The sequence below is a fragment of the Chlamydotis macqueenii genome, chromosome 2 (genome assembly GCF_036417535.1).
Source record: "Chlamydotis macqueenii isolate bChlMac1 chromosome 2, bChlMac1.mat, whole genome shotgun sequence".
NCBI lineage: Eukaryota > Metazoa > Chordata > Aves > Otidiformes > Otididae > Chlamydotis > Chlamydotis macqueenii.
In genome coordinates this window covers 133391611-133419105 of record NC_141557.1, presented here as the reverse complement: position 1 = coordinate 133419105, position 27495 = coordinate 133391611, and the positions used below count along the sequence as shown (strand labels likewise).

At 43.9% G+C, this 27495-nt stretch overlaps 1 protein-coding gene across 2 annotated transcripts in view; it reads left to right on the top strand.

Moving 5' to 3' along the window:
* Positions 1–27495, top strand: part of PAG1 (phosphoprotein membrane anchor with glycosphingolipid microdomains 1) — a 111764-nt gene that overhangs the window by 3359 nt on the left and 80910 nt on the right. For both annotated transcript variants that reach the window (XM_086740961.1, XM_086740962.1), the window contains exon 2: positions 22474–22533. The gene's annotated coding sequence lies outside the window, so the exon portion shown is untranslated. The remainder of the gene's footprint in view (positions 1–22473; positions 22534–27495) is intronic.

Below are 27495 nucleotides of genomic sequence, written 5' to 3'. Positions count from 1 at the left end.
ATATAACCAAGTTTTAATTAAAGCAGTGGTGGTAGATTATTAGGGCAGATAAATACTGCCTTGTTACAGCCCTCTTGGGTCGTATGTAAGCAGTATTCGTTTTAGAAAGGATGAATGAATAGTCAGTGTGAAGGATAAAGATCAGCATTGTTAATCACTCTGGAAGTCTTCCGTGGGAAAGTGTGAACTCAGGAGGGAAGATACTGTCCATAAATGTCATTTAAATATTTACATAACTTGAGGATAAAATTTTGGTATTAAAGGTATGCAAGTGCCAAGTCCTGTTTGGGCTCCTGTCAGCAGTAATTAGGACTTGCACGGCTGCAGTGGGTCGGTGGTGAGCTGAATTTCTACATAATGCTTTGCTAGCAGTTATGAAGAGCTCTTCAACACCACCTATGAAAAAAATGTGCTTGTTCTTGTCAAAGTGCAGATTAAAAGAATTAGAAACTCGGGAGACTACATTTGCTTAAATGCTTGTGCTTCAGGAGAGGTTTACTCTTCATTTCCGGTGTCCCTGGGTAAGCAGTGTGCCAGTCACTGTTATTTAGGTTAGGGGCATGGTGATTGATCGTCCACTTCTGGTTTGTGGCTGTTGATACATCTGCAGGGTGAGCAAGAATGACTCCAGGTGGGAAGGCGTGGGGTTTTTTCCACCCCATAAATAACTGGAAATGGTAGGAAACGTTCCTGTGCTGATCCTTGATTTCATAATTGTCACAAAAGTTTCTCTGGTCCTTTTCCAGCTCTCAGAATGTGATACAGCCCTTGAAAAAAAAATCAGTGTGCTTTCATGTAAATGCAATGAGGATGAGTCTTTGAAAATATATCTTAGCTGATGCTGATGAATAAACAAACTTGGCCAGAGTAAATCTTTTCATCTAACTTCAAGAGCCACACTGTAATGAAGTAAATATAGATGTACTTAATGGACTCCTTTCATCCAAATGCATAACAAACCCTCCAAAGTAATGAAAACAAATTTAAGATAGATTTCTAACTGGGTTTTTTTGGTACTGGGGAAATTTAGTGTAGCCAAGCTAGGATGGGAGTGGAGCTTGCTCCCGGGGTCATGGAGGTGGTGGGGTGCGTGCCAGCCTAAACAGGAAGGGGCAGAGTGTGCCAGAGACCCGACTCTTCTACGGTTGTTCTGAAAAAAAGGCAGAAAGTGCTTGTCCCACGTGTGGTTTAAAATGTGTTATTTGATGAACTTCTCAAATTTTTCCCTCTGGAAGGCAGCTTGTGGATGAGGCTTCGAGAGGCGAGGAAGCCTACATTGGCTGCTGTCTGCTCCTGTTCGGCCGCGGCCCGGCTCAGCGCCCCGTTGCTGAGCCCAGGCTGCATGGAGCAAGCCCCCTCCACGCGTGGGACGGCTGGCAGCCCGCCTTGGGAACAGCCTGCGTGGGGCGAGCCACCGCTTGGCTGGACCCTAACCTGCCACGGAGGCTTGGTCCGCAGGGCATGTCCCGGTGGTGCCCCAGCCTGGTTCCTGGGTTCACAGGGCACTTGAATTCGGTGTTAAAGGTGGCCATGGGGCCATCATGACAGCTGCTGTAGATATTGAAGTGTGACTGTGGTGATGGTGTTGACTTTGGCAGCACTTTGTTGGTTGGAAGCTGTGGGAAAGAGGAGCTCCAAGAACATTTCTGCAGATCTGGATGTTCACTGCGTGAGAGTGGATTTGGTTTCATGTCAAGACTTACAGGATGACTGTTTTCAATGACAACATTTGTAAATAGATTAATTAATTAATAGACTTGGGGAGAGCATGCCTAGCAATTACAACTCTTTGGCTTCACTGTCCTTGCTTCATGAAGAAGACCAACGTGTAATGTTTGTATTTCCCATGTCACTGAAAGAAGTCTTTGGAGCTTCTCTTTAAAAAGCACAGTTATAAATCAATTTTACTTTAAAGACAAGTGCTTTGCTTTGAAAAGGATAAACGCTGTTTTGGAGAAAAAGACCATAACGCAGTTTTTTCTCAATAGGAAAAGTTCAGGTCCATTTCATTCCGTTGTGGAATAAAATTCCATCCAAAGCTGGTTTATATGCTTGTATGAGTTTGATTATTAGACTGTTTAGACAACTATGTCAGCATAATTACAGAAATTCTTCAGTATGAGCTTTTTCTTTGCTGAGATCTTGATGAGTGGGAAATACCCTAAAGAATGATTTCTGTGAGCGTTGGAGGAATTTTTTGAAAGAACTGTAAATCTAGCAGACTGTCGTAGTGAAAAAACGCAACAGTGATTTACTGAAGTCCAGATTCCACTCACTATTTGACACCTCGAACAGTCAGACACCCAATTTAGCTCGCGTCTGGTTGTGTTGTGCCATGTGTACAGAAGTGAAACGTATTAAAAGCTGTTCGGCTTCGGATGTGTTCATCTGGGGATTTGCTCATAAATAATTGATAACCCCCTGAAACAAAATCTCTTCATTATGCCGCGGATTGCTCACCTCTCCCCACCCGCGCTCCTTGTCCTCGCAGGCGGGGGGGAAGGAGGAGGCGCTGCGTTAATGGAGGTGTGTGTCTGCTTCCACCGCTCCTTCCGAAAGGTCACCCAGCTGAACGGCGGCCGTGAAATGCCTGACAAAAGATAAACATTTTGTTGTCCTGCGGAGGCACGCAGCATTCCAGTGTTTGAGAGGAACCACTTAGCTGCTGTATTGAAGACTTCTTCTCATCCTAGTATAGAAGCAGTGCTTATAATCAATTACTAAATCAATTAAATGTTTGCATCCAGTGCACTGCAGGACAGGACGTCAAATTAAGGGCTGTTTGATGTGCTGTACCAATTACAACTGTTACATTGGGGCTTGATCTTTCAGGATTTTACTGCGTTTCAGTATTCTTGCTCAGACTGTTGGCTGCAGCGGGACAAGTCTTTGTGAGCAGTGGTTTCTCATTTGAGCAAGGGTTTGTGTGATTGAGCTCCTGTTTACCGGACATTGAAACGTAGTGGTGAATTTCCTTTCCTGCAAAAAAGAAGAGCCGTTCTGCTACCCACTGCCTGTGGGTTTGAGTTGATCTAACAAAATCTCATTTTAATGGAAAAAGTGTCTTAATGTAAGATCAGTTCATCTTTCTGATGACTTGATTGCTTTAGGGTTAATTAGCCAAGTTCTGTAACGGTCTTTAAAGGTGCCAATACTTGCTTGCAGTTTAATAGCCCTAACTATTGCTAATGTACAGGAAATGTTGAAATCACATCATTGAGAGGGAACCCTAACAAATCTTACAGCGATTTTAATGTCAGGTTTCAGACGTTACTCTTGTTTAATTGGAAGGTGAATGCTCTAAAGGCTTTGTCAGTCTGCTGTTTCCAGGTGACAGCACTTTCTGTGGAGTAGCTGTAAGTCCCAGGGCGCTGATCCCAGTTTTCAGCTTTAGGATTCATAGCTCGAACTCCTTCTTTTTTTTTTACCTGGTGGAAGTGTGCATCTGTGGTGGTGTCTGGATTTGTGTCTTCAAAAAAAATAGCAATTTCAGTCAAATAAAATGAGAAAATAATTTCTAAAATAAGTCACATTCTGCCTGATATTGGAGAAAAAAGGGGGCCTTTGCTCCTTCTTCTGTAAACCAAAAGATTAACCTTGCTTATAAAGGATTAACAGAGCTCTATTCTATTAATTCGTAGTGGTATAGTTGAAGTGCCTGATTCTACATTGGTGGAAAATCACTTATAGATCAATGGGAACTTTGCAGTTGAAGCCAAAGGGATTAGAGGCTCATCATTGGAACTGACTTATGGAGACAAAGACCTGGATGTGCTTGTTGCCACATGACTGTGAGCCATCCCTGGGATGTGGCCACAAAAAAATGGCAAAGCAAAGTCTTTGGTTGCCTCAGGCAGCTCATTTCCACAGAAGTACCTAAAGGGAGCTTATAAGAGAGATGGGGAGAGACTCTTTAGCAGGGCCTGTTGCAATAGGACAAGGGGTAATGGTTTTAAAATAGAGGGAGGTAGATGCAAACTGGACATAAGGAAGTTTTTTTTTACAATGAGGGTGGTGGAACACTGGAACAGGTTGCCCAGAGAGGTGGTGGATGCCCCATCCCTGGAAACATTCAAGGCCAGGTTGGACGGGGCTCTGAGCAACCTGATCTGGTTGGAGATGTCCCTGCTCCTTGCAGGGGGGGTTGGACTAGATGACCTTTAAAGGTCCCTTCCAAGCCAAAGCATTCTATGTCTTTATGTATGAAAGGGCTAGCGCCACTGTGCATGGCTGTAGAGAAACCTTACCTGGAGTGCTGCTGGTACCGCTTGTTACTCACATCCAAGCAAAATAAATGGAAGAGGTACACAGAGAAAGACGACCTGAAGTTGTTTTGTAGGGATTGTGCCGTGGTGGGGGAAAGTTAATGAGGAGGTCAGATATGCAATGGGAGCAGGAGTTAGGAAGACCAGTGGAAGAGGGGTGCAATTTGAAAGTGAGCGGTGCAGAGCAGCACTGATGCCTTGCTCTTTCACCTGCTGCCACCCAGGCACGTTGCTGAAGAAATTGCTAAAGAATTTGCTGTGGATGGTTTTGAGGGTGATGTCCTAACAAACTACACTGCCTACAGAAGTTTCTTCCTTTAGTAAATAATAGCTACTTTTCCTTCTAGTAGAGTGCGTGGACCAGCATTCGGACTGTTAGAGCCTGCAAACTATAAGAAAACTGCGGCTCCAGACTTAATTTAATAAGGAACATTCACCAAACACATTCTGGAATATAATTTCACTTTCTTTTGAAATGCTGTCATAGAGCTTAGCTTAAAAGTAGCTCTGATCCAGAGCCTAGTTGTGGAGAAAAGCCTGGTCCCCATGACTTCTGCTGCACCGTGTGGTGGGTACTTTTCCAGGGATGGAAGCTAAAACATCACAAAAAGCTATTCAGAGTAAAAATTACACTTTTTACAGCAATTTGGTAAATGTAAATGTATTGTTTTGATCTGTTGTAATAGGCAAGGTTGTGTCATTTAGTTTGGCAATTACAGAGTTTAAATTAATTTCATTTTCCTTTACTCGTAAATGCACCATAATTGAGCACAGATCATGGAAGGTTGGGGCTCTCTTGTTTGTAGCTTCATCATTTATTAATCTAACACATTAGATGAGAGGCTTTGTAGATTTGCTTGCCTAAGGAAAAAGAAAAAGAAAATATAGAAAGACCAAACTAAACGTGTGTATTCTGTCTCACACTTTCAAATACTCTCAAATATTGCCTCATTTTTAGTACTTTTTGTATGAAAGGCTGCAGCTTTTTCCCCAGAATGGTGAATTGTGATCTGATGCTTAAACAGTGTGAATAAGCTGGCTGTTTGGATAGGCAAGGTTGCTTGTGCAATTCCTCCCCCTCATGCTATATAGGGACATAACTTTGTAACTGGGCAGGCAAAATAAACTACAATGAGCACGCCATAAAAAGGTGTGTTTTGGCACTACCTTGGCCGTCTTCATTGACTGTTACAGGAGGAAGCAGTTTGTCACACGTGCCTTCCTCTCATTTAGCCTTTTCAGAAAACAGTGTTGGCCTAGTACGGGCAGCGGAGCAATAACGGCTCGGTGGGGGCGGAAGTGCTCTTCTTTCTTACCTCAATGTAGCTGGAGGGGATCTGAAAATTGGATATTTCTCTCCGTCTCTGCAGCTCCAAGTAGCCCCGACGCGGCCAGCCATGGATTAGTGAAATAATTCCCTCACGTTCATAGTGAAGTGGAAAGTATAAAGAGCATTTTCTGCCTTTTTTTTTTTGCTGTCCTTTTTAATGTGTCATTTGCTAGCTGGCACAGTGACCTCCATTTTGTGACTCTTGTGATGTGACTTGTCACAGAGCTTTTCTGTGTGGATTAATTCATCACTCAAGGGAATAGTAGCATGTGACATTATGCATGTGGACCTGAGGTAGGGTTACCTATAGACCACCTATGACGAATCTGTACTTCAAATGTTATCTGTTAATCCAGTTGATTTTTTTTTAATGTGATTTTCTTACCTTTTTGTTTTATCTTTTTGCTTAACTATGTCCTTAGTAATCAAATGGGATGCATACAAATGCATACTAGTGTTGCCAGTGTAGCTGAATTTGGGAAAAAATATTCCTGGCAGTTTAGCACATTAAATTTGCCAATGCATTGGGAAATGGTTTTATGGCAGTTATGTAGAGGTATGGTACAATGGTTCAATTTTCCAGGGTATCTTGGTGGACAGCCTGTCAAATCTTTTAAATTCTTGTTCCAGTCAATTATATTGACTTAAATGAAAGCAAGAAGTAATCTTTTTTTTTTTTTTTTCCATTCTTAACATGAAGATTTAATTCCATACTCTTGATTTGTATTTTGGTATCAATTGTGTATTTTAATTTGTGTGAGTGAACCCTGAAGCCCTTACTCAGTTGTGACTCCATCTTTAATTTTGTCTAAGTCCATCTAATTTCTGGAAAGCGTATACACCAGGAATTGATTAGTGGTAACAGCTGGGTAAATGGTAGGGAAAGAAGTGATGTCCAGGTCTGGTGTGTGGGGTCTGACCAGTTACAATGAATTGATGGATGCTGGTTTCCAGGTGCTTTCTGTTATCATCCTCCTCAACAGGTTTGATTAAAAACAGCCGTAGAGAAGTACTGGAGAAAGCAGGCTAGCCCAGAAGCAGAGGATTGATTTCCCACCGAAATGGGAGGTCATTATTATGAGGAAATTAGCTACATTATTTACTTGGCAAAGGAGGCAGATAGCCGATAACTCAGCATTTATGTGTTTCCTGTTTATGCAGTGCTCAGGCGTCGCGTGCACAAGTGGCGTGGTGCAGTTCGTTTCCAATGGGGACATCAACACCTGTGGTTGGCCTGGGAGGAGAGGCGTGGTCTGTGCAACAAGTGATGGGACCCCCAGACTCCTGTGGAGGTGGCCTGGAGGGACTTATCTGGCCATGTCCTGGTTTCCAGCACCTGCAGAGATGTTGGCAGGGTGGGGCAGGTGCCACACCATGGAGCAGTAAGAATCTTCCCTTAGGGGTTTTTTGGAGAGAAGCAACCTGGTTTTCATCCCCAGCTGTGGACCACGGAGCCTGGAAGCGCTGGAGTCATCCTGCACCACAGGACGTGGATCTGTGTGGAAGCTAGGTGGCCTGGGGAGCTGGTTGTAGCCACCCCGGGATGCCAAAGCCCTGGAGGTTTGGCCCTCAGGGCTGGCAGTCTGGGAACCTGGAAACGCTTGGTTGATTTTTGTCACTTCTTTGCTTCTCCCAGCTGTGGGGATTCCTGAAGTGTTAGTTCTTGGACAGTAGTAAAATTAGCGCGAGTTGTTAGTTTTCATCAGCAGTAATAGTATTTTATTCAGGAAACGCAGTAACCAAGAAAACTTTTTTTCACTTGGTTTTCTGACACAGTTTTAGACAGAACTTATACATTGCAGTGCTGTGATTCCCTGGGAAGAAGAATTTCTGAAACTTTGCAGTTTCATGACGTGTACCCCACTCCACAGAGCAGTTGTATTTTCTATATTAAATATTAGCCTGTCTAATTAGTTACACTGATGCTTTAAAAAAAAAGCAACATATTTAAACAGAAAAGGCTTCCTTTTACTGGAGTATAGAGGAATAAATCCCCAAAACCCTCAGGAATTTCTGTGCTTAAGCTGTCTGTCAGTAGCTAGTAATCGATTGTCTGAGGTGTAACTCTGGAATGTTAGTGTTCATCATTTAATAAAAATCATGCTCCCTGCAGTTCATCAGCAGCTGGCACTTAGGAAGATTGAATTCAGAAAAAATAGGTGTGAAGATTGCTGTAGGTAAATGACCAGAGCTGAGAGAATTACACCTTTTAAACACCTAGCTACCTCGTTTTATTAAAGGTTGCCCAGGGTGGTGGTGGATGCCCCATCCCTGGAAACATTCAAGGCCAGGTTGGACGGGGCTCTGAGCAGCCTGATCTGGTTGGGGATGTCCCTGCTCCTTGCAGGGGGGTTGGACTAGATGACCTTTAAAGGTCCCTTCCAACCCAAAACTATTTATGATTCTGTGATTAACGCTGCAGTACCTGTGGTGTGTGTCTGTAACAGCCCGATTTTATGCAGATAGGAGTGAGGTTTCGGTGTCAGGGGTTCTCCAGTTCTGCAGTGCTGCTTTCTCTTCCTGCCGCTGGTGTTTCAGTTTAGCAGCAGAGGAGTGTTGTGGCTCAACACATGCACTGTGAAGAGAAACTTGCCTTTTTCTCGCTCCCCTGCGTGATCCTCTGTAGTGGATTTTTGTCTCTCAGCCCTGGCAGTGATGGGTCTGATACAGGAAAGGGTTAACTTCCAAAAGCATCGTCTGGCAATTGGGTGCATGTGGAGCTTTAAATTGGGGGATGTTGGTACAGTGCAGATTGTAAGTGGAGCTTGCAGGAGGCTGCAGCCCAGGTGGGGCTGAGGATCACAGGTCATTCACGTGCTGACAAGAGGCTGGCTTCTGCTGGGGCGGCTGTACCTGTGGCTGGCCCCAGCTGGTCAGCTCTGTGTCCAGGGGATGTCACCTTCAGCTAGGAGTTATCCCACATCCAAAATTTTAACTTGTGAGTGGTAGGTACTAGGAGCAAGGGGAAGTGCAGAGTCCCGCCCCTGGGAAGGAACAACCCCAGGCACCAGTACGTGCTGGTGGCTGACCAGCTGGGAAGCAGCTTGGCAGAAAAGGACCTGGGGTCCTGGTGGACACCAGGTTGAACTTGGGCCAGCAGTGTGCCCTTCTGACAAGGAAGGGTAATGGTGTCCTGGGCTGCGTTAGGCAAAGCATTGCTAACAGGTCAAGGGAGGTCACCCTTCTCTGCTCAGCCCTAGTGAGGCCCAGCCTGGAGCGCTGGGTCCGATTCTGGGGTTGCCAGTACAGAAGAGACGTGGACGTACTGGAGGGAGTCCCACAAAGGACCATGAAGATGATGAAGGGACTGCAGCATCTCTTCTACGAGGAAAGGTTAAGAGAGCTGGACTGTTCAGCCTGGAGAAGAGAAGGCTCAGGGAGGATCTCATCAATGTCTATAAATACCTGAAGGGAGGATGCAAAGAGGACAAAGCTGGGTTCTTTTCAGTGATGCCCAGTGACAGGACCAGAGACAATGGGCACACACTGAAACACAGGAGATTCCCTCTAAACATCAGGAAATGCTTTATCACTGTGAGGATGACCGAGCACTGGCACAGGTTGCACAGGGAGGCTGTGGAGTATTCATCTGTGGAGATATTTGAGAGCTGTCTGGATGTGGTCCTGGGCAACCAGCTCTAGGTGGCCCTTCTTGAGCAGACGAGTTGGACCAGATGAGCTCCAGAGGACTCTTCCATCCTCAACCACTCTGTGATTCTGTGATGACACCAACTACACTCTTAAGCAGCTGTGCTGGGTGGGTGGTAGGACCACCTCTATGCCACTTTCTTTGCAGACAGACCTTTTTTATGAGAGCGTGTTCTAAAGTAAGAGTTCTCTAGTTTGTTCTTTAAAAATTTGAAAAAGATTCTCCATTCGCACAAAAAAAAAAAGGATAGTGACATATTCTTGGTACCTTATGTCTGTTTCTCAGTTCATTCTCACTTTTTCACCTTCAGTTTTTAAAACTTACATGCTCCCTGGCTTGTACAGCAGGAAGGCAGTATCTGTCATTGTCTCCTGTTCCTACAAGATGTTTGCAAAAGAGCAGTTATTTCATCTCTGTTCTGTCTGCAGATGTGGAAAATAAGGAAAAACCTCATTCTTTGCAGTGACTTGAGCCTGTTGGGCAAATAACGCTTGTTGTGCAAGCCTCTTGTCTTGATTTTTTCTAGGTATTTTGTTTCCTTTAAAGCACAGTTCTTACTGGCTCTGTTTCTGAGCCGTTTGTAGCTACTGTCATGTCCCGTGTGCCTCCACGGAATAGCAGAGGTGCTGAGCTTAGCTGTCCTGCTAATAGGCCTTACGCGCTATCGTAGCCGAGACTCAAGGCAAGAGACCGTTACTGACACAAGCCTACAGAGAGGGCTTTTGTTATAAACCACAATGGCATGATGTGCTGTGGCGTGTTTCCTTCTCCTGGTGCGTTAAGAGCTGCCTGGGAACAAACCCCACCAAATCTGCTGCTTTTTTCTGCATGCGGGAGCGGTGGAGCTGTTATCGGTGACCTTAGCCTTCTCGTTTTGGCTTGCAAGCTAATTTTGTATTAATTACAGGCATAGCTTTAATCTTTGTAAATAGGACAGGCAACAGTAAAGTTATCCTTTGACTATTGATGTCCAATTTGTTTTTGTCCTCTGACTGTCTGTTTGCAAAATAGGGACCGAAGCATTTTCATATACATTTATTTCCTATTCATTATTTTAAAAATTCACAAAGAGCCAGAACCTAGGCATACTGGTGCTGCCTTCTCAGAGTAAATACTGCTGCTCTAGTGCAATCCTTGGAGACCGTAGCAGGCTTTCCAGGTCAGGGATGAAGTTTTTCAAGGTGAAAGAGGAGCAGTCTTAACATAAGTTGTTTGATTTTTCCCGAAGGAGAAGGAGCTTTTCCATTTTAGGAGAGGATTAAATCCAAGGCTTTACACAGGTCCTCCCCAATTAAAGGCATGCACGAGAGCTTAGGTACTGTCTAAGGTTTGAATATACTTGCCATATCAATGACTTCGAAAGAGAAGCAGCTGCATGTGTGATAGAGTAGCTAAGACCTTTGTGAGCTGCAAAATGCGTGAAAATGTCTTCTTTTAAAATCTGACCTGGGAGGTGGATGTAGGCTTAGGTAGGAAGAAGTTGTTTAATCAAGAGAGATATTCCTTCCTACAGAAAAGAGATTTTGTTCTTTGGTTTGGGTACCTGAAGTCTGTGGTCTAGGAAGAAAAAAATGCTGGGGAGGATTAAAGTTCCTACGGCATTTTAATTCATTTTAAAATATTTAGGAAGGTTCAGAAACAAACCTCAGTGTTAACCAAAAGATTCCAGAGGTTGACAGGCCAAAGTGTACGTGAACAATAGCTATTGAGACGATTTCCATGATGACTGAAAATGTAGATTTCGTATCACTTTGGAATTTGCATGTTCATACCCTGATGTGGCTTCAGAGGGATCATGCATGCAAACCCCTGGTGCAGGCAGGTGACTGCATGGGTAAAGTGACACTTGGTGCTACGTTTGCTCTTTCTTACACAAGAGGTATGTTTATTTTTAGTTTTTCTCATGTGAAAAATGTGACACTTCTAAAACTGAGAAGAAATATTCTGGTATTTCCATCTTTTTATTGCAGCTAATTGATACGAGACAGTGATGCTAATATCTGTAGCTAATAAGAAAATAAATTAGGGGTTTTTTTCTGTTGTGTATTTTATTTGCCTTATACTGCACATGTGGCATGAGCAGTGACCTCAAGAATTACACTCCTGTTGCATTTAGGCAAATTTACTATTTGTAATACAAAGAAAATACATACCAAGACTTCAAGGAGTTTCAGAAGCGGTCTGAATTAGGTGTGTACACGTCTGCCTTTTAACTTTCAGGGCTTTTTAGACACTCAAGTACCTTTCCCACACCCAAATAACAGCAGACCAGTTGAAAATAGGAGAAAGTCAGGAGCCTCAAAATGGGAGGCTGCTTAAATACACTGTAAAAGTCACAAGGCACCTGCATCTGTATATAAGCAAGCAGAAACAGTGGTTTGCTGAAAGCACAGGTGTTAGGAGTTATTCAAACTACGAAGATATCCTCGAGCATATGGGATCTGCGCCTAATGATTCAAAAAAAAAAAAAAAACAAAAAAAACAACCAGACTGTTGAATCGAATGCAAGCTGAGCATGAAGATCTGAAAAGGACTTTGAAGAGCAAAGAGTCAGCAACATAAAAATAAATTATGAACTGTGTCTATATCTATCAAAAGGTGATACCTGTAAGAGCATTGGCGTGCATGCAGGGTCACCAGGCGGACATCAGACAGAAAAGTGAGAAGCAAGTGGAATTGGTCATTGCAGGGCAGTTTGGGCAGGTGCTGCGTTGGGTGACGAAGATAAGAAGGTGTCAGACTGCTGAAGTATCACAACAGAAGTGCTGAAAGAAGCTGGGGAATTGAATAGGGAGGTGTTTCTGTGCGTTGCACAGAGCATAGCCAGCGCTCTGAAGAAGCAACACTGCCAACAGAGAAGACGCCACGCGCCCGGGTGCCGCAGCTGCGATTTGTGAATCTGAGTAGTGGATTTCACCACTGGCAGAAAGCGAGTGGTGATTTTGAACAGGCTGGCAGGGACAGCCCTGGGAGGCTGTGAACTCCTTGGGGGAAGAGTTTCTCTCCTCAGTGCAGTCCAGCTCTCTCCTTTTGACTTCTGCTGCTTTGCTCCCAGGTGGGTGGGCACAGCAGTCCTCCTGCCTTCAGTTCCTGCTGTCCTGTCTGCAAGCCCTGAACTCCACCGTCTGAGTCCATCCTCCCCCAAAACTGGCTCTTTCTTGGCAAGATATTCATCTTCAGCTTCCCTCTAGTTTGTAAAAGTGGAGAAAAATAATGGGAAAAATGAGTGCTTGGCCGTTTGGATATTTCATGAGAAGGCTGTATTATTTATAAATAATTTATGACTTTGAAGTTACACACTTCCTCCCCAGGTTATACGTCTTGTATAAGTGAACTGTATGATTTACCTTAAATTGCCCATCTGCCATGCATCGCGAATCTCCGTACAGCGCTGTTTCTCCTCTCCTGTACGGCCTTCGCTCGTGGAGAAGAGATTTACATAAAATGATTTCTTCATGTAAATGTGATTGGACTGCAGCTCCAGCACCTTGTTATAAGATACGTACCAATCCCCTTGAATTGGGCTAGTGTCTACCTCGGTAATTGCATCTATTTGTTTGTTGCTATAGTTTTGGGAATTAGCGGGGAGCAGGATGCGTGTACTGACGTGCCTTTACTGCAGCCTTCATAGCCTTACCTTATCCTAAGGATTCTTTGAAAAAAGCAGTAGGTGAGGGTCAGGATGGGGGCAGGCAGGGGCGAGAGCCTGGGGCTGAAGGGGGCTCCTTGGGGACATCTCTGTTATCCGTACGGGTCCTGAGCTGGGGCAGCTAGCCCCCATGGGGACAATCCGCCCGGGGCCCGCACAACCAGCCTAATTGCAATGGTGTGTAAGCCAGAGAGATAAGGAGCCCTGCTCTTTCGGTCGGCGTCATTTAGGCTACAACATAGGGCTTACCAGGGGTCCGTGAGATGCCAGAGTGTGTGAAGCCCCTGCCTGAGAAAAGAGCAAGCAAAGCACCTCACAGACCTTTCCTGCACCCCTCTGCTGCCACTAGTTTTAGCCTTGCATTTGTTGTTTGTTGTTTTTTTTTTTTACCCCTGATCACTATTTTTGGTTGAACCTCTTCATTCATGGTCTATCTTCCTTGGCCTCACTTTACATGCTCTGTTTGACTTCTCTTTCTATTCTTCCACCTCCTTTTGTAGCCTTCTTGTCCCAGCTTCTGTGATCTTCCTGGCACCTCCTCGTCTCCCCTTTACCTGAAGCGTGAATAAATGAGGTAACGAGGCACAGACCAGTCATCCCAATTACTTTGTATACGTATGCATATGTATGCCCTAACCCCCTCCCTTGTCTCTCATCTTTCTGTCCTTTCCTACAGCAGTCTCTGGAGGACTGGATTATCTTTTGGTGTGTAACTAGCACGTTGATGCTGCTGCAGTGTGAATGACATTGACTAGGGGTTGGTATATTTTCAAAAACTAGAGCCGTATTGTATTGTAGTGTTCATCTGGGCTGGTAATGCCCAACAAATTACCGTGTAACCTAGCTTGTCATCACCATCAAGAAAATGTTTTCCTGCGCTCAGGTTGTCGTTGTGTAGTTTTATAGTTTTGAAGTTGGAAAGGAAGATAAAATATAGGCAGTACGGCCTCTAATAATTATTTAATGCTTTTTAGACTAATGTTAATGTGTTCTGAATAATGGTTTATGCTAAAGATGTGCTGATTTAGGTAATGGTGGTAGTATTTTGATCAGATGTGTACTAAATGCAGAAGTTGAAGGATATTTTTTTTGAAGACTTCTCTGTCTTTCTGTAATCACCAGATAGATAATATGAACTTGCCAGATCCAACATGCTAATGATTGCCTTCCAGCTTTTAGAGAGACAGAAATTATACACAAGCAGTGTTTGAAAGATACTCTGCTTTGGTAGTGTAATAAAACATAAAATAGCGTGCTCTCTCGCCATTGTGTAAACATCCATGAATATGTCCCTGGTCTTTCAATACAGAAAATAATGAAGATGAAGCTAAATTTACTTTAGGAGCACTGAAATGGCTATTGATGGCTTGGGAATGCTGGGTTATCAATAGTAGATGAACTGCTTTGCTGTTGTCTGTCACTTTGTAGGGGTGTCTCATGAATCATTTTCAGATAAAAGGTAGAAGCTTTTAACTGCCCAATTTTACTCCTTTTAAATTGGTACATTTTTCAGCTTCGTCTGCAGATTTCCTGATGCAGGCTCGCTGTGGCTGAGTTGCAGGGTATTTTCTTAGTGAGATGCCTTTTTTTTTTTTAACTGGCTCTGAGCGGCGCTGCCTGATGAAAGGCAAGGCTGCCGAGATCGTAGCCTGCGGTGATGGTCTGCTGTGCCCTCTGTTCCTCAGGCAGCTCAGTGCTGGTCTGTGCTGGTCCGTTAGGAGAGGAAGGGAAAGAGAACTCTGTTTGGGATAATATTCTTAAATACATCGCATACCCCTGGTGCCTTGCAGTTCGGCCTGGACTGATGAGGAAGAGAGCACTTTGCCTGTTGTGCCATTGCCTGAATATACTGGGATATTGCTACAGAAACATCTCTGGAGAACGAGACAGTAACCTCACCTCTTTGGCTCAAGGCCTGTGGACCAGATCGTACATTGTTGGAGAGTACTCTGCAGGACATGGGGAAGTTCTGGGAGAAAGCTTTTATAAGCTTATTTGGTTTGATTTGTTCTGAAAATCCATAAATTAGATACTGCTCTTAACAGTGTGTGTTTGATACTGGTCAACGTTAGGAGTAAGAGGTGAGGCTCAAGTTCTGCTGCACTTCTTTCAAGGTGCGTATAGTAAACAGTTGCTGGATACCTTCTCAAGTCCTAAGTTTCACTCTCTGTAACAGCTGGACTTCTCTAGCTAAGGTGAGGACTGGAAAAAAAAAAAACGTTACCTGAAGCTTTAAGGGTGATTTGAGCACAGAACCCTCAGTTCATGGGTAGGTGGAATACCAGGAAAGCGACTTCTATGGTTTTGGAGGACTGCTGCTTATTCTCTTGACTTTCCTATCTCTCCTCCACCCCGGATCTCCCCTTGAACTTACGCTAGCCAATTACATGAAATTAGATGTTAATTGGAATGATTGCATCTGGCAGCAGTGAAGTCTACCACCATACACTTTTTTCTAGTAGCTAAGAAGCTGCTGTTGACATGTAAGTGTGTTGCTGAGTTGCTTTAAATATGACTTCCGTACTGGGTCATGGGAAAGGTTTTTAGTGCAGTATTTTACCCTGATGTATCTATAGCTCTAGCAGCAGCCAGGAGCATCACTTCTGCAGCTTTTCCAATAAAGAAATAAATCTCGCAGTCATGTTTTCCTGAGTTCTGCACAGCAGTTTGGTGAATTAAAATGCACAAAGAGAATACAGCGTAAGGGGGATGGTTGTGTACCTTTCAGTTACCATGGAAATAATTAAGGGCACAATTAGACTGGTGGACCCAGGAGCACTCAGATCTGGGTATACAGTGTGCGTATACGCTGGGGCAAGTGTCTCCCCCGTTCTTGTCTCTCTCCCTCCTTTGCAGCCTGGTTTCTGCAGGAACAGCACCAGGGTGTGGGGTTCAGAGGGAGCTCCCCACACTCCTGCTTTTCTTCCCAGGCTCTGGAAACCTGAGGAGGGCTGTAGCGACAAGAGTGTCTGAGTATTTCTGGCAAGTTTTGGACCTTTGTTTACTTAAGTGGTTGCTTTTTCTCCTTCAGTCACAAGCAGCAAAAAGATCTGGCTGCTTATCTTGCTTGCTTCTCGTGCAGTTTGCCAGCCTTGTCCCTGTCCTGTCCAGCAGAAGCTGAGGGTCATTTATGCCACCCCCGTGGTTGTCCCTGGAGAGCACTGCCTGTGCTGGAGGCAATGCAAGGACGGGAAGTGTCAGCACCTTGCAGAGCCATAGCTGACTCCTCACAGCCTCTGACTGACGCTGGGTATGTGACATTACAGGGCAGGCCAGTCTGGTTTTCCACAAGGAGTAAGGACTCCCTACAGCAGACCCTCAAGCCATTGGTGTGTCTAAAGAAGATAGTTTCAACAAAATCCATAGCTGATGTAAATTGGTGTCACGTGCTTATCAGGCACAGAGTGGTGTTGTTTCATATTTTGAAAGAACTGTCCTGTAACATCAGTCCCTTTTATTACTCTACTGTTTTATGCTATCTGAGAAATGAGGTAAAGCAAAAGATATATTCTAGCCCAGTTGTCCTCAAAGTGTGTATTTTACTGTGGCTGCATACCTGCGTTCCTTCTTGGACTTGGCTCTGGAGAGGAGTATGCTTCAGTGGTACAGACTCTTTTGCATAGTTCTGTCAAAAGATGTTCTCTACTGACCTTCTGTTTTTGACTAGACCTGTTTCATTCTACTTTATGTTGCTTGTCTTTTCCTAAACCTTATTCATACCTCTTTTGCTCACTGTTACGGCTCCCCTGGGTGTATTTCCCTCCACAGCCACTCTTCTTGTCTTAGCAATCTGTACATTTTCTCTTTTTTTTTTTTTTTTTTTTTTTTTTCACAAAAGGACTTAGATTACTTTCCTGTTGTTTGCTGGACTCCCTGTTGTTGCCAGTCTCCCATCCAGCCTCTCAGGTCTCTGCTGCTGCCTCCTTCACCCTGTGTCCTCCTGTCTCTGCCCAGCCAGCGCCGATCTCCCCTTGTGCCAGCTGCGTGTTGGATGGGTCTCAGCTCACCCTGTTCGCATCCAAATAGTTCCTGATCTCACTCTGCCTTTTCACCCATTTTTTTTTCTCCTGAGCTTTCGCCTAGATTGACTGACTACCTCATCCTCCTTCCTCCCTACTCGCTCAACCTCCTTCATCCTGCTTTTCTCCCTGACTCCCCAGCCAAATTTCCTTGCCTATTCTTATCCATCATCTTCCCCACATATCTCTTGGTTCCAGTTTTCCCCACTTTTCCTTAATTTTCTACCATTTCTGTGCTTTTGTTCCTCTTTTCACAGGATTATGCTTTCCTATTTCAGAAGGCAGTAAAAAGCATCCCCCTGACATAAAGCTTTTTCCTGGGTCAAGTCCTTGCTGGAGAGAGAAGAGATACTCGAGCTGCTCAAAGAAAAAGGATGTCAAGACCTTTTAACCTGGGCAGGGAAAAGTACTTTTCTTTGGCTTTATTTTCAGAAACATGTGCATCATTTTAAGGGAGATAACCAAAATTACATTTAGCATGAGGCTGCTTTTTTTAACAGATGAAAGTGGCTCTGGAAAAGGGTAAGTGCCCGACAGCTGTAATGAGCAGCGCTGCTGCCACCCCCATCTCTGGTACTTATCAGAAATTGCCATTACAATTGTCAAAATCCTTTTCTTCAACATGTTGGTAAATATGTAGTCTGGGGAAGATTTAATATGATGCTGCAAATTTTAAAAGGCTCCCGGTAGAGTCAGATGTCCAAGGAGAAGGAAATGCCTGAGCAGTGAACTGTTGCTTTCCTTGCTGGTTTCTAAGAGTTAGTTTAGGAGTGAGAGCCCCACTTTGGAGTTGAGCATTGTTTGGGAGTCACTTGATGGTAGGACTACATGTGTGTGTATCTCCTAATCATCCTGGCTCCAAGACTAGTTCTATATATGTAAATAATAAAAAAAATAAAGACACCTCACAAATTATAGGAACCTGTATCACCATAGCCTTCTCATTTTATAGAAGGATCAGACTGGGATGCTGATATCCAGAAGAGGATTGGTGATACTGGAGAAAATTCACAGCTGTTGAAGTAGATTTTTTTATTTTTAATGGATAAACTCAGAGAGCAGTTCCACCAGCCTTCTGTTGTACAAGGTCTGTCTGTCACATTGTACTTTTTCCCAGATAGTAAAAGGAAGACATGAGCCCCAGTGAGTTAATAAGAGTAATTCTTTCATGCCGGGAAAAAAGTGAAAAGAAAAATGAGCTGCATAAGATTTGCCTGTGACATTTAAAGTCTAAATCCGAGTTTGTCTGAGTAATTTATCTTTGGGTATTTGCAGGAGGGAGAGCAGAAGAATATGAAGGAGTGTGTCTCAGTTATGTCTGAGCTTTCTGATAGATGAAGAGAATTTTTGGTGACTCCATCTGGCTGGAAGGTCTATCTGTGTGATCTCTTCCCTGGCAGATGGAAGATAACACCAGGAAGAGTCCTTTGATTATCAAAGCATGGGAATTACTCCAGTGCGGTATCACCCTGAGACATCACTTTCTTTCAGAGTGACAGGTGATGTTTCTGGGATGTTAGAGAGAACTCACTTCCCCCTGCTGCACTGAACATGTGTACACCAGATTTTCTTTGGCAGTATTAAACCTATCTGCCTTCTGTATCTGTTGCTGCTGAGGAAATAAATGAAAATACAGAATATTCAGATAGAGAACATAGTAAGTACAAAGGGACTGAAGAAAGAGGATACGTTTATCAAATTCATTAATATTTCTTTTACAATCAGCTTGGATTCGTGGAGTTTCTATAAACGACTTTTGGAAATGTGTAAAAAGATTATTAGACTGGCACAAGTCTTTCCTGAAAGCAGAGGTTCTTTCTCAAAGAGCGTAACAATTTTTATTTCCCACTGCTGTTGGCTTTCTGCTTGCACACGTTTGCAGTATCCCATTGAGCAACCTCACACTTCTGTCAAGACTTCTCTTTGCAACGTGCAGTGTTGCATGTGAACCCACCAGTGGTCCTGCATCCAGACCTTCCTTTAATTTCTAGGAATAACGTTCCACTTATTCTTGTGAGTATCAGGAGTTAACTCGTGGAGCCAGTGTCAGCCTTCTGTGAAGTGCCTACCACTTTGTTGCGTTACCTCCGCGTATCTGTCGGAAGGCAACTGTGAATGTCGGTCCTTGCGAGGGAGGACAGGAAAGAACTGTGCAGCCATGGGAGTTGTGGTTCAGCAGGGTTTCCTCTGGTGCCTGGGGAAATGCGTTCTGGGGAAGACAGTCTCTATCCTTTCCTGCACTGGAGGATGTTCTGGTCCATAGGAGGAGGGTCCACCTGCCACACGGCACTTTTGAGGGATTGCTGTGTTTCCAACAGGCAGGACTGGAGCACTATATTTATTCTTAAGCCTGTCCTTGTTTCTCAAATTCTTTTCCCCACAGTTGCACATCACATAGAGTCACTTGAAATAACGGCTGTTTTCACCAGCTGTTTGCTGGTGAAAGGGCTGGAAGGCATGTCCTACGAGGGGCCGCTGAGGACTTTGGGCTTAGCTAGTTTGGAGAAAAGGAGGCTGAGGGGCAACCTCGTTGCTCTCTACAGCTTCCTGAGGAGGGGAAGTGGAGAGGGAGGTGCTGATCTCTCCTCCCGGTACCCAGATACAGGATGCATGGCAATGGTTCAAAGCTGTGTCAGGGGAGGTTCAGATGATGTTAGAAAGCATTTCTTTACAGAGATGCTGGTCAAACACTGGAACAGGCTTCCTAGAGAGGTGGTCAATGCCCCAAGCCTGTCAGTGTTGCAGAGGCATTTTGGCAATGCCCTTAACAACATACTTTAACTTTTGGTCAGCCCTGAAGTGGTCAGGCAGTTGGACTAGATGATTGTTGTAGTTCCCGTCCAAGTGGAACGATCTATTCTAATATTTTACAGTCGTGACACTGGCTGTGCAGTGGAATTTAGCTGTGTTAATGAACAGTCAGGTTTTGGGCAGGGTTTCTGAACTGAGATGAAGAATTACTTTCTGTGGAGCTTCCCTGCATAATTCACATGTGGATCTTGCTCTTCATCCGATCACTGCCTGTGTCATTTCACCTCTTTCTCAATTCTGGTATTCAACATGAAATTCTTAACCATAGCTCATGTCATCTCTTCAGGAGATGCCATTATCATTATCTCACTCTTGGTCTTCTGCTGTCTTTTGGTGCTCTCCAGCCCCAGACGGTACAGAGGGGATGCTGTTAACATCTGAGGTTCCAAATGTCAAACCTCAAGATCCTGTTACAAAGAAGTTACGCAAGCAGCTGAGTTACTCTACAAGCTTTGGTTAAAATAAATACGTTCCCTGCTTCTTAAATATTTTCTTGGTTTTATTTCAATATTTATATAACTTTTCCTGCCTTAAGTAACTTTTGTAAACTTACTTTTCTCTTAATACCCTAATATGGCTGTGTGTAATTGACATGTGAATAATGCATTTAATTGAGTTTCAGTCTTGAATGGGATTCCTTTGGCATTCTTTCTGATTTTTTTCTCTTTGCTATTCACGTTGGCCACCTGAGACACTTTCTGATGTTTTTTGGCATAACATTCATTTTGGTTTCGTAGTTGATAGCATCATTATTTTATCAAATAACCTGCTAAATTGCTTCAGCGAGACTGCAGCAGCAGCCAAAGCACTGATGCTTTCTAATGGCGCGCTTTACCTCTGCTCTATTATCACTGCCCATTTCATTATTTGCAAGTTGATTACAGCAGCATTTCTCAGGGGCTATGAAATATTCAGCAGCCCAGACTAAGCCTGGGGAGAATCACAGTCTTTGCAGCTGAACACCTGCCCTCAAAGGCAAAGAGGAACCAAAAAACTTCTCGTGTTTAAAACTGAGGGGGAAATTCCTTCTTGGCTTTAGATTTCCCGCAACGCTGACTTAGAGGTGCACGCGAATTAAAAATTGCTGCTTTGCTTATGCTTGTCGTTGGGGGGGGGGAGGAAGAATAAGAATAAATACACAACTGCTGCGTTTCTGCCGTACTTGCTTGGCTACAGCAAAGGAGGAGAGAAATGTTGGTATAATTGGTTGCCTGTGTATCGGTGTGAGGCAGTTGGGATTCTGGGTGGAGTTGGGAAAAAGCTCTCCGTTCAGGGCAAAAATTAACTCTTAGCTGTTACATTCTCACACTTTTTCTCTCTGGAGGACTAGCCAGCAATGATTGACTGAAATGTGCAATATTTTACCGAGTAGGAAACAGATAAGATTTTTATAAACAGGATACTTCATCATTAAAATAAAGAAACAATTGATTTGACCTTGACACTGAATGAGTAAGGCCAGCATTGTGATAATTGTGAATGTAGCTAAGCAACAGTTCTCCAGCAGCTTGCACTGCTTTATTTTTAGTAGACTACACCAGTGAGGGGGGCAGGGTGAATGAGCAAAGCAAGTGGTTAATGCTTACAAAAAAGAAATTCTTTCTGTCTTTGTGCAAAAAGTTGGAGTTGTACCATGCACTTGTACCAACTTTAATTTGGGTTTCCGTCAAAAAAGAAGTAATGGAATCATTATATCTTTCTGTGGTCCGAACAAGCAGACAGCCTAACAGTGTCTCTGGTTTCTTAAGCTGCTTTAGAGACTTGAGTCTCTTCTGAAAATTAATAGTGTAGAAGAAATGGCATATTCCTTCAGAAACAGTCTATTTTATATCTATTTCTGCTTACTTTGGTGGTAATTACATTTCCTAATCTCACTGGTTAGCACTGAGCAGCCTAATTTGTTTACTGCTCTAACTTTGGTTTAAACTACTCTTACTATAGCAAGCTAGCTCCCTATGAAGTTAACGGTGTTAGGACACTTTAAATCTGAAATAAACATGCAGGGAAAGGATGATACTTTCTTCTCGCTAAGTCAACTTACAAACCAAGTTAGTTTAAATTTTCACATGGGCAATGGGAAGAAAATCAGTCTGAGAAGTTGGATGTTTTTATTATGTAGGCGTTGCAGGATTGATTGCAACCACATGGCCACTCTGTTGTCCCGTGACTACAAGTATGTGTTGCAAGGCTGGCACTAATGGAAAGTTTGCAACCTCTTCACCTCTCTGTTCCTAGTAAATCTCTCATCACTGACCTGGATATTCTTTCCTGAGATACCGAACCAATACAATTACCAGGTCACAGTGAGTTTCTGGTCATAAAACCCAAGCAGCTGCAGAAATCTCCCTGAAGATGCTGTCAATGCATGGGTATAAACTACCCTAACTTTACATATAGGAGTCTTTAATTCTGATTTGGTCTATGAAATTCATATTATTGGCAACATTACATAGGTGAGAGAATAAAAATGTCCTAATGCTCAGCCTAACTTCTTTATCAGGTATTTGAAAGTGAGAAGATATTAAATGGACAAAAATAATAAAAAGGAGTTTTTTTAAACTGTCTTAGTTACTCTCAGGTATTACAAATACAGGAAGGAAACATTTTTCTAAAGTACTTCTCTCTGGATATGATTTTAACTTTGAAGAAACAGCAGATAATGTATGTTGTCTGTTATGTTCTCATAGTGTGGTATAATTGAATTCAGAATTGTGAATTTTTCTTTCTTTCTTTTTTTTCTTTTTGCCTAGGAGGAAACGTGTCTCAGTACTGTATATCACTTGAACATCAAGCTCTACAGACACTCCAAGGTAATTATTTATGCAACTGCTTTTTTTTTTCCTGTAGTGGTCAGCTTGGCTTCAGTTCAGTTTTCTGAAGACCTCTGTAATTTATGAAGGTGCCACTGCTAAGCAATTAAACAGGTAGCAGCAATGTTGCAAGTAGCTTTTGCAGAAGCTGTTGCTTAGAACATCATGATCCATGATGCGCTGTGTGAGATTACCTCTGTTTGTGTATATAGAAAATAAAGACATGACACATTTTGAAAACGCAGTTGTTGTTTTCATGTCTTAAAAAGCAGCAGTACCAGTCCCAGCTGAAAGGTAACATCTGCCAGATATGAGTTTGTATATGGTTGTTCAGAAAGTCTTTCTTTACCCCTCAGCAGCCCAGTCTTCTAGCTGGTTGTCTTCTGGAGTTGTGCGAGAGGCACCACGTGCTCTGCAGCGCTGGCACAGGCTTTCCTGCCCCGGTTGATGGGAGTTTTGGTCAATGGAGCTGTTTTGGTCAAGCAAAGCAGTGACAGCCTCATTGGAAATCACCATCTTTGCTCACTTTGCCAAGTTCTTAAAAGCTGTTTCTGCTGTTGTGATTGCTGTAGGTGCCGCAGATCTATACATTGCATTTCTTGTTTCAAAGCCTGTTTTGAAAGCATAGCTGATTAGGTCTCCATGGGTATGGGCAGAAACTAAATAAGGAAATAGGCAGCTGGAGGTTCGTATTTAGTGTTCGAGTTACAAAGCTATCCCACTGCAGAGGGCACAGAAAAGAATATGGTGGTTAGGAAGTTAGTTTGGGCATGCAGTCTGCAAAGCTTATCTGGTAGCTCTGCATGGAGACCAGTGAGAGCCAGCCTTCAGTATGTAGGCTGAAGTTGCTTGCGTTCATTCGCTGGAGGTCTGATGAGATTTGAGCAACATCAAATTTATATTGGGTTGCCACTTAAATAATTAACATCTCCCAACACCTGGCGATGGTGAATTTTCAAACACTGCCGTTATTTTTTATTCAAAGTATCCTGGCCCTTGCTGGATGGCTGTTTCTAATAAGTGTTGATATGGTACCGGACTGGATTTGGGTGTATGTAATGTATGTAATTTGTGCCTGAGTTGAGGAATACTGGGAAGATTTCAAGTCCCTTTCTTAGTGTAGTGATAGCTTTGAAACTTTACGGGAAATCAGTACTTTGCTACTGCATACCAAACCAGTGCTCTTTATTTCTGGCATGTTGATGATATGACAAGCAAAAAACTTCTAATGGTTAACCACATTGCACTAACTAATCTAGCGCGTGTTCCTAGCTTTTCCTAAACGAAAGCTGGTTTGCTCAGACAAGCTTTCTGGTTTAACTTTTCCTTTGCAGAAACAGGGACCGCATCTCTGGTAACGTATTCAGTTATCGCAACTTGTCTGATCAGGTACCTTCTGAGCTGTAGTGATCGGTTGTGTGAGTTTGTGAATATACTCCGAGTCCCTCTCTCAGTCTCTTTTTGGTATCTGTACATAGTACAGGGATGCTTCAATCCCAAATCTTGAGTGCATGAGACATGCATAATAGTTGACATATGATTCAGAGAAATATTGCTTTTGGTAGTATTTGTCTTTAAAATGAACACAGAAATCCACGAGCTTGACCAGACACCTTAGAGAAAAAATTAATGTAAAATCAATTTAATACCACTCATGCTTCTGGAGTCTTACCTTTTGGAAGCCAGAGGACTGTGATCGTTGTCTTTAAATCTGTCAGATATGAAGCGTTTTAGTGCTGAACTTTCATTCTTTAAAAAATACTCCGATCTGGAAATGAAACACCTCTGAATGGTGAGGGGTTTTTCTCTCTCTCTTCCCCACTGACTAGCTAGAAGATTCCATTTGCAATAAAAATGTGTTGATGACTCTGATGCATGTCTGAAGGACTTGGATAACCTGAACTCTTGCACGGGAAATTAGAAATTGTGAACAGGTTATCATGCCATGTAATCTTCTGTCAGCGTTAGACAGCGACACAGTGTCAGCTGAGCATAGCTGTAGGTCCGGCAAATTATCCTTCCCATATCTTTGGGAATGTTAGTGCCAAAAAAAAAAAAGCTTGTTTTATTTGGATTCTAGGGCCTTTTAAAAACCTGGATGTACTTCTCTGATCCTGTTTATAGTACAGCCCAGAAACAGCTGTTTGGCCATGAGTGAGGCTGGAAGGTGAGGACAGGGTCCTTTCAACCAGCTGTGTTGGTGGAGAAGTAGTATCAAACTTTAGTGTGGCAGTGTGGGATTTTTGACTGTGTAAAAAAAACCAAACAACCCATCCATGGGTCATTTGACAGGTATGGTTTAGAGAGTGAACAAGGAAGTGCCTTCAGATGGAGGTGGGGAAGGCAAGTGTGGTCAGTGATAAAGGAGGTGGGTGGGCTGAGGACTTCTTCCAGCTAGTCAGGCTGCCGAGGGTCTCTCAGTGTGGAACCACATCTCCAGGCCCTGCACGCGCAGACGGATCTGAGTGTTTCACTGAGGGGTTTCTCCCTGAGGTTAGTATGGCTCTGCCACATCAAAGTCGAGAGGTTACAGCCAGTGTCAGTTTTAGGAAGCATAATTATTCATATAAATAGCTTAGAAAGCATAAGAAGATGGTCATTGGTCAAGTGTCCAGGGTCAAGTGGTCCTGTTACCCGAGGGCTAGCAGAAATATGCGTTGTGCAGTCATTTTGTTAGAAGCAGAACAGTGGTTTCCTGTGATAGGTGTTGTGGGGTGAGAGATATGTGAGGCTGAAGAGGAGGGCAGGGGTGTTTTGGGTAGGTCTCTGTAGCAGGACAGCTGAGGTGTTTGCCGGCCCTCTTCTACAAACCTACGTCTTGCAGGGGACACGCAGCCCTGGTTTGACATGCACGGTGGCCACTGCTCGGTTTTGCAGTGGTCTGCCGCGTCCAATGTCTCTGCTCTGGTTTTTCTGTCCTGGCGTTTGCATGGCAGAGGCACGAGGCATGTGGTTGAAGGCGAGGGTGCCAGCCGGTCAGCGCCAGTGGGAGAGGGCTTGCTGACCTCTGAGCTCTCACCAGAACTGGGGGAGCACCGTCAGGAGGCCGGCCATGCCGGCTGCTGGAAAGGCAGCAAGAAGGGATGAAGAGGTGCTTCTCTCAGAGCGGCTTCGGTGCACAGGATGTGTAGTTTGGTGCTTAAAATCTACAGCTTGCCTGTGTTGGAAGTAATTTGTGAATAGCTGCTCTGCTTTCAATTTCCATCCGTCCTGCCTGCTTCCCTAATAACATTTGCATGCAAACAGTCCACCACTGCACTCAGAGGTTGGGGTTTGTATGTATTCAGCATAAATTAAAAAAAATACAAGCTTCAACCTGAGCCTTCTCCTTTTTGCTTGTGTGGGTTTTGGGGCGGGTTGGGAGGAACTGATGGTTTGCTTGTGGGTGTTTTTGTTGGGTGGGGTTTTTTGTTTGTTTGTTTGTTTTCTGTAAAGCCCCCTCTCCTTGTCTTCAGCATTTCACTTTCTTTTAGCTGCTAAAAGCATTTTATATCTGTGTCAGTGCTAATGGGCTCCACCATGTTGGCTAGTGTGAGCCTCAAGACATCTCTCATCACCGCCGCCGTCAGTGGTAGCTTCTGCAGGTTTCCTTCCCCAAGATGTCAGGTTTTCCCTTTGCTTTCTTTAGATTGCCCTTCCAGATGGCCGGCTCTCCTGCAGGAGTAAGCACCCCCGGGCAAGGGCACTCAGCTGCAGCTCCTCAATCTGAAAGGGTCATAAATACATGGAGTTTGTGCTTTTCATTACACAGAATGTAACAGGAGGAGCCGCCTTGTCAGCATGCTCCCAAGGGGAGGATCTGCACTAAAAGGTCTGCATAACAGCAGGGAGGGCGAAAAAACCCCTTGGAGAGCAATGTCCCTGGGCTGCATGTTGGTGACTTGGAGTCGGTGATCTCAGAGGTCATCCCTGGGTCTGAGTACAGCTTGCAGTCTTGCCTTTACCTCTTGGTTTTCTTCCTCCTGTGCTGTTTGTGTGGCCGTGCTGCTGAGCCTGGATGCCTGTGGCTGTTGTGAGGGCTGCTGGGTGGCTTGCCCCCTGTCTCAAAATAACCCAGCCACCTCCTCATGGGTTTCCAGTGTGAGGTTGATGTTTGCAAGGAGCATGATAGGAAGGTGATGTTTTTGAGGAGAGGAGGATCCGTGAGGCTTGGGCCTTGGTGAGCGGGGAAGAGAGGTGACATGTCATCAGCAGGGGCCGAGTGCTGCTGCCTGGCACAGCCCAAGCTTTCCTGGTGCTGGAGGACAGGTAGGTGGAAGGAGGAGATGCAGAAGTCAAGCTTGTGTAGGTCCACCTTCAACAAGATATGGGAAAGCAAGTGAGCAGTGATTCCTGCAATGCTGCTCACTAGACGGTGCATTTAACATAACCCATCCTTCCTGGACATGATGTAAAGGAATTAAAAGAACCGCCTTGCGACAGGAGTTAAGGTTGTTTTATTTAGACCCGTTCTATAGAAGTGGAGTGATTCAAGTATTCCTGCGGTGGGCTTGCATCTGCAGGGATACAGTGGTGGTTGTCTGAGCCACGAGCTGTGTCGATTGCAAAAATAGGCTTATGTTGCAGGAATGACTAAGGCGGTTATGGAGCTGCATGAATGATTAATTTACCCTGCTTTTGTTTCACTTTTGATCCCAGGCCCTCTGCAGAAAAAAAAAAGGGTGGGGGGACAACTTTGGAAAAAGACGTTTTTAAAATAAAAAATAAGTCAGCTGTAATAACAGCTTTACTGCGCAGATGTGCACCAAAACTACTCCAAGAGGAACTGAGTAAAATATCAGTTGCTACCATATCTCTATAACATGAATATTTGAAATTTGTAGACAAGTAATCGCCAAATACTTTGAAATCAAAATATCTACTCACATTTTAGGAGGATAATATTATTATTCTTCAAATGGGATACACAGTGACATAATGGTAGTGCTTTCTTAACAACCCTCCTTTAAGCTCAGTTTAGAA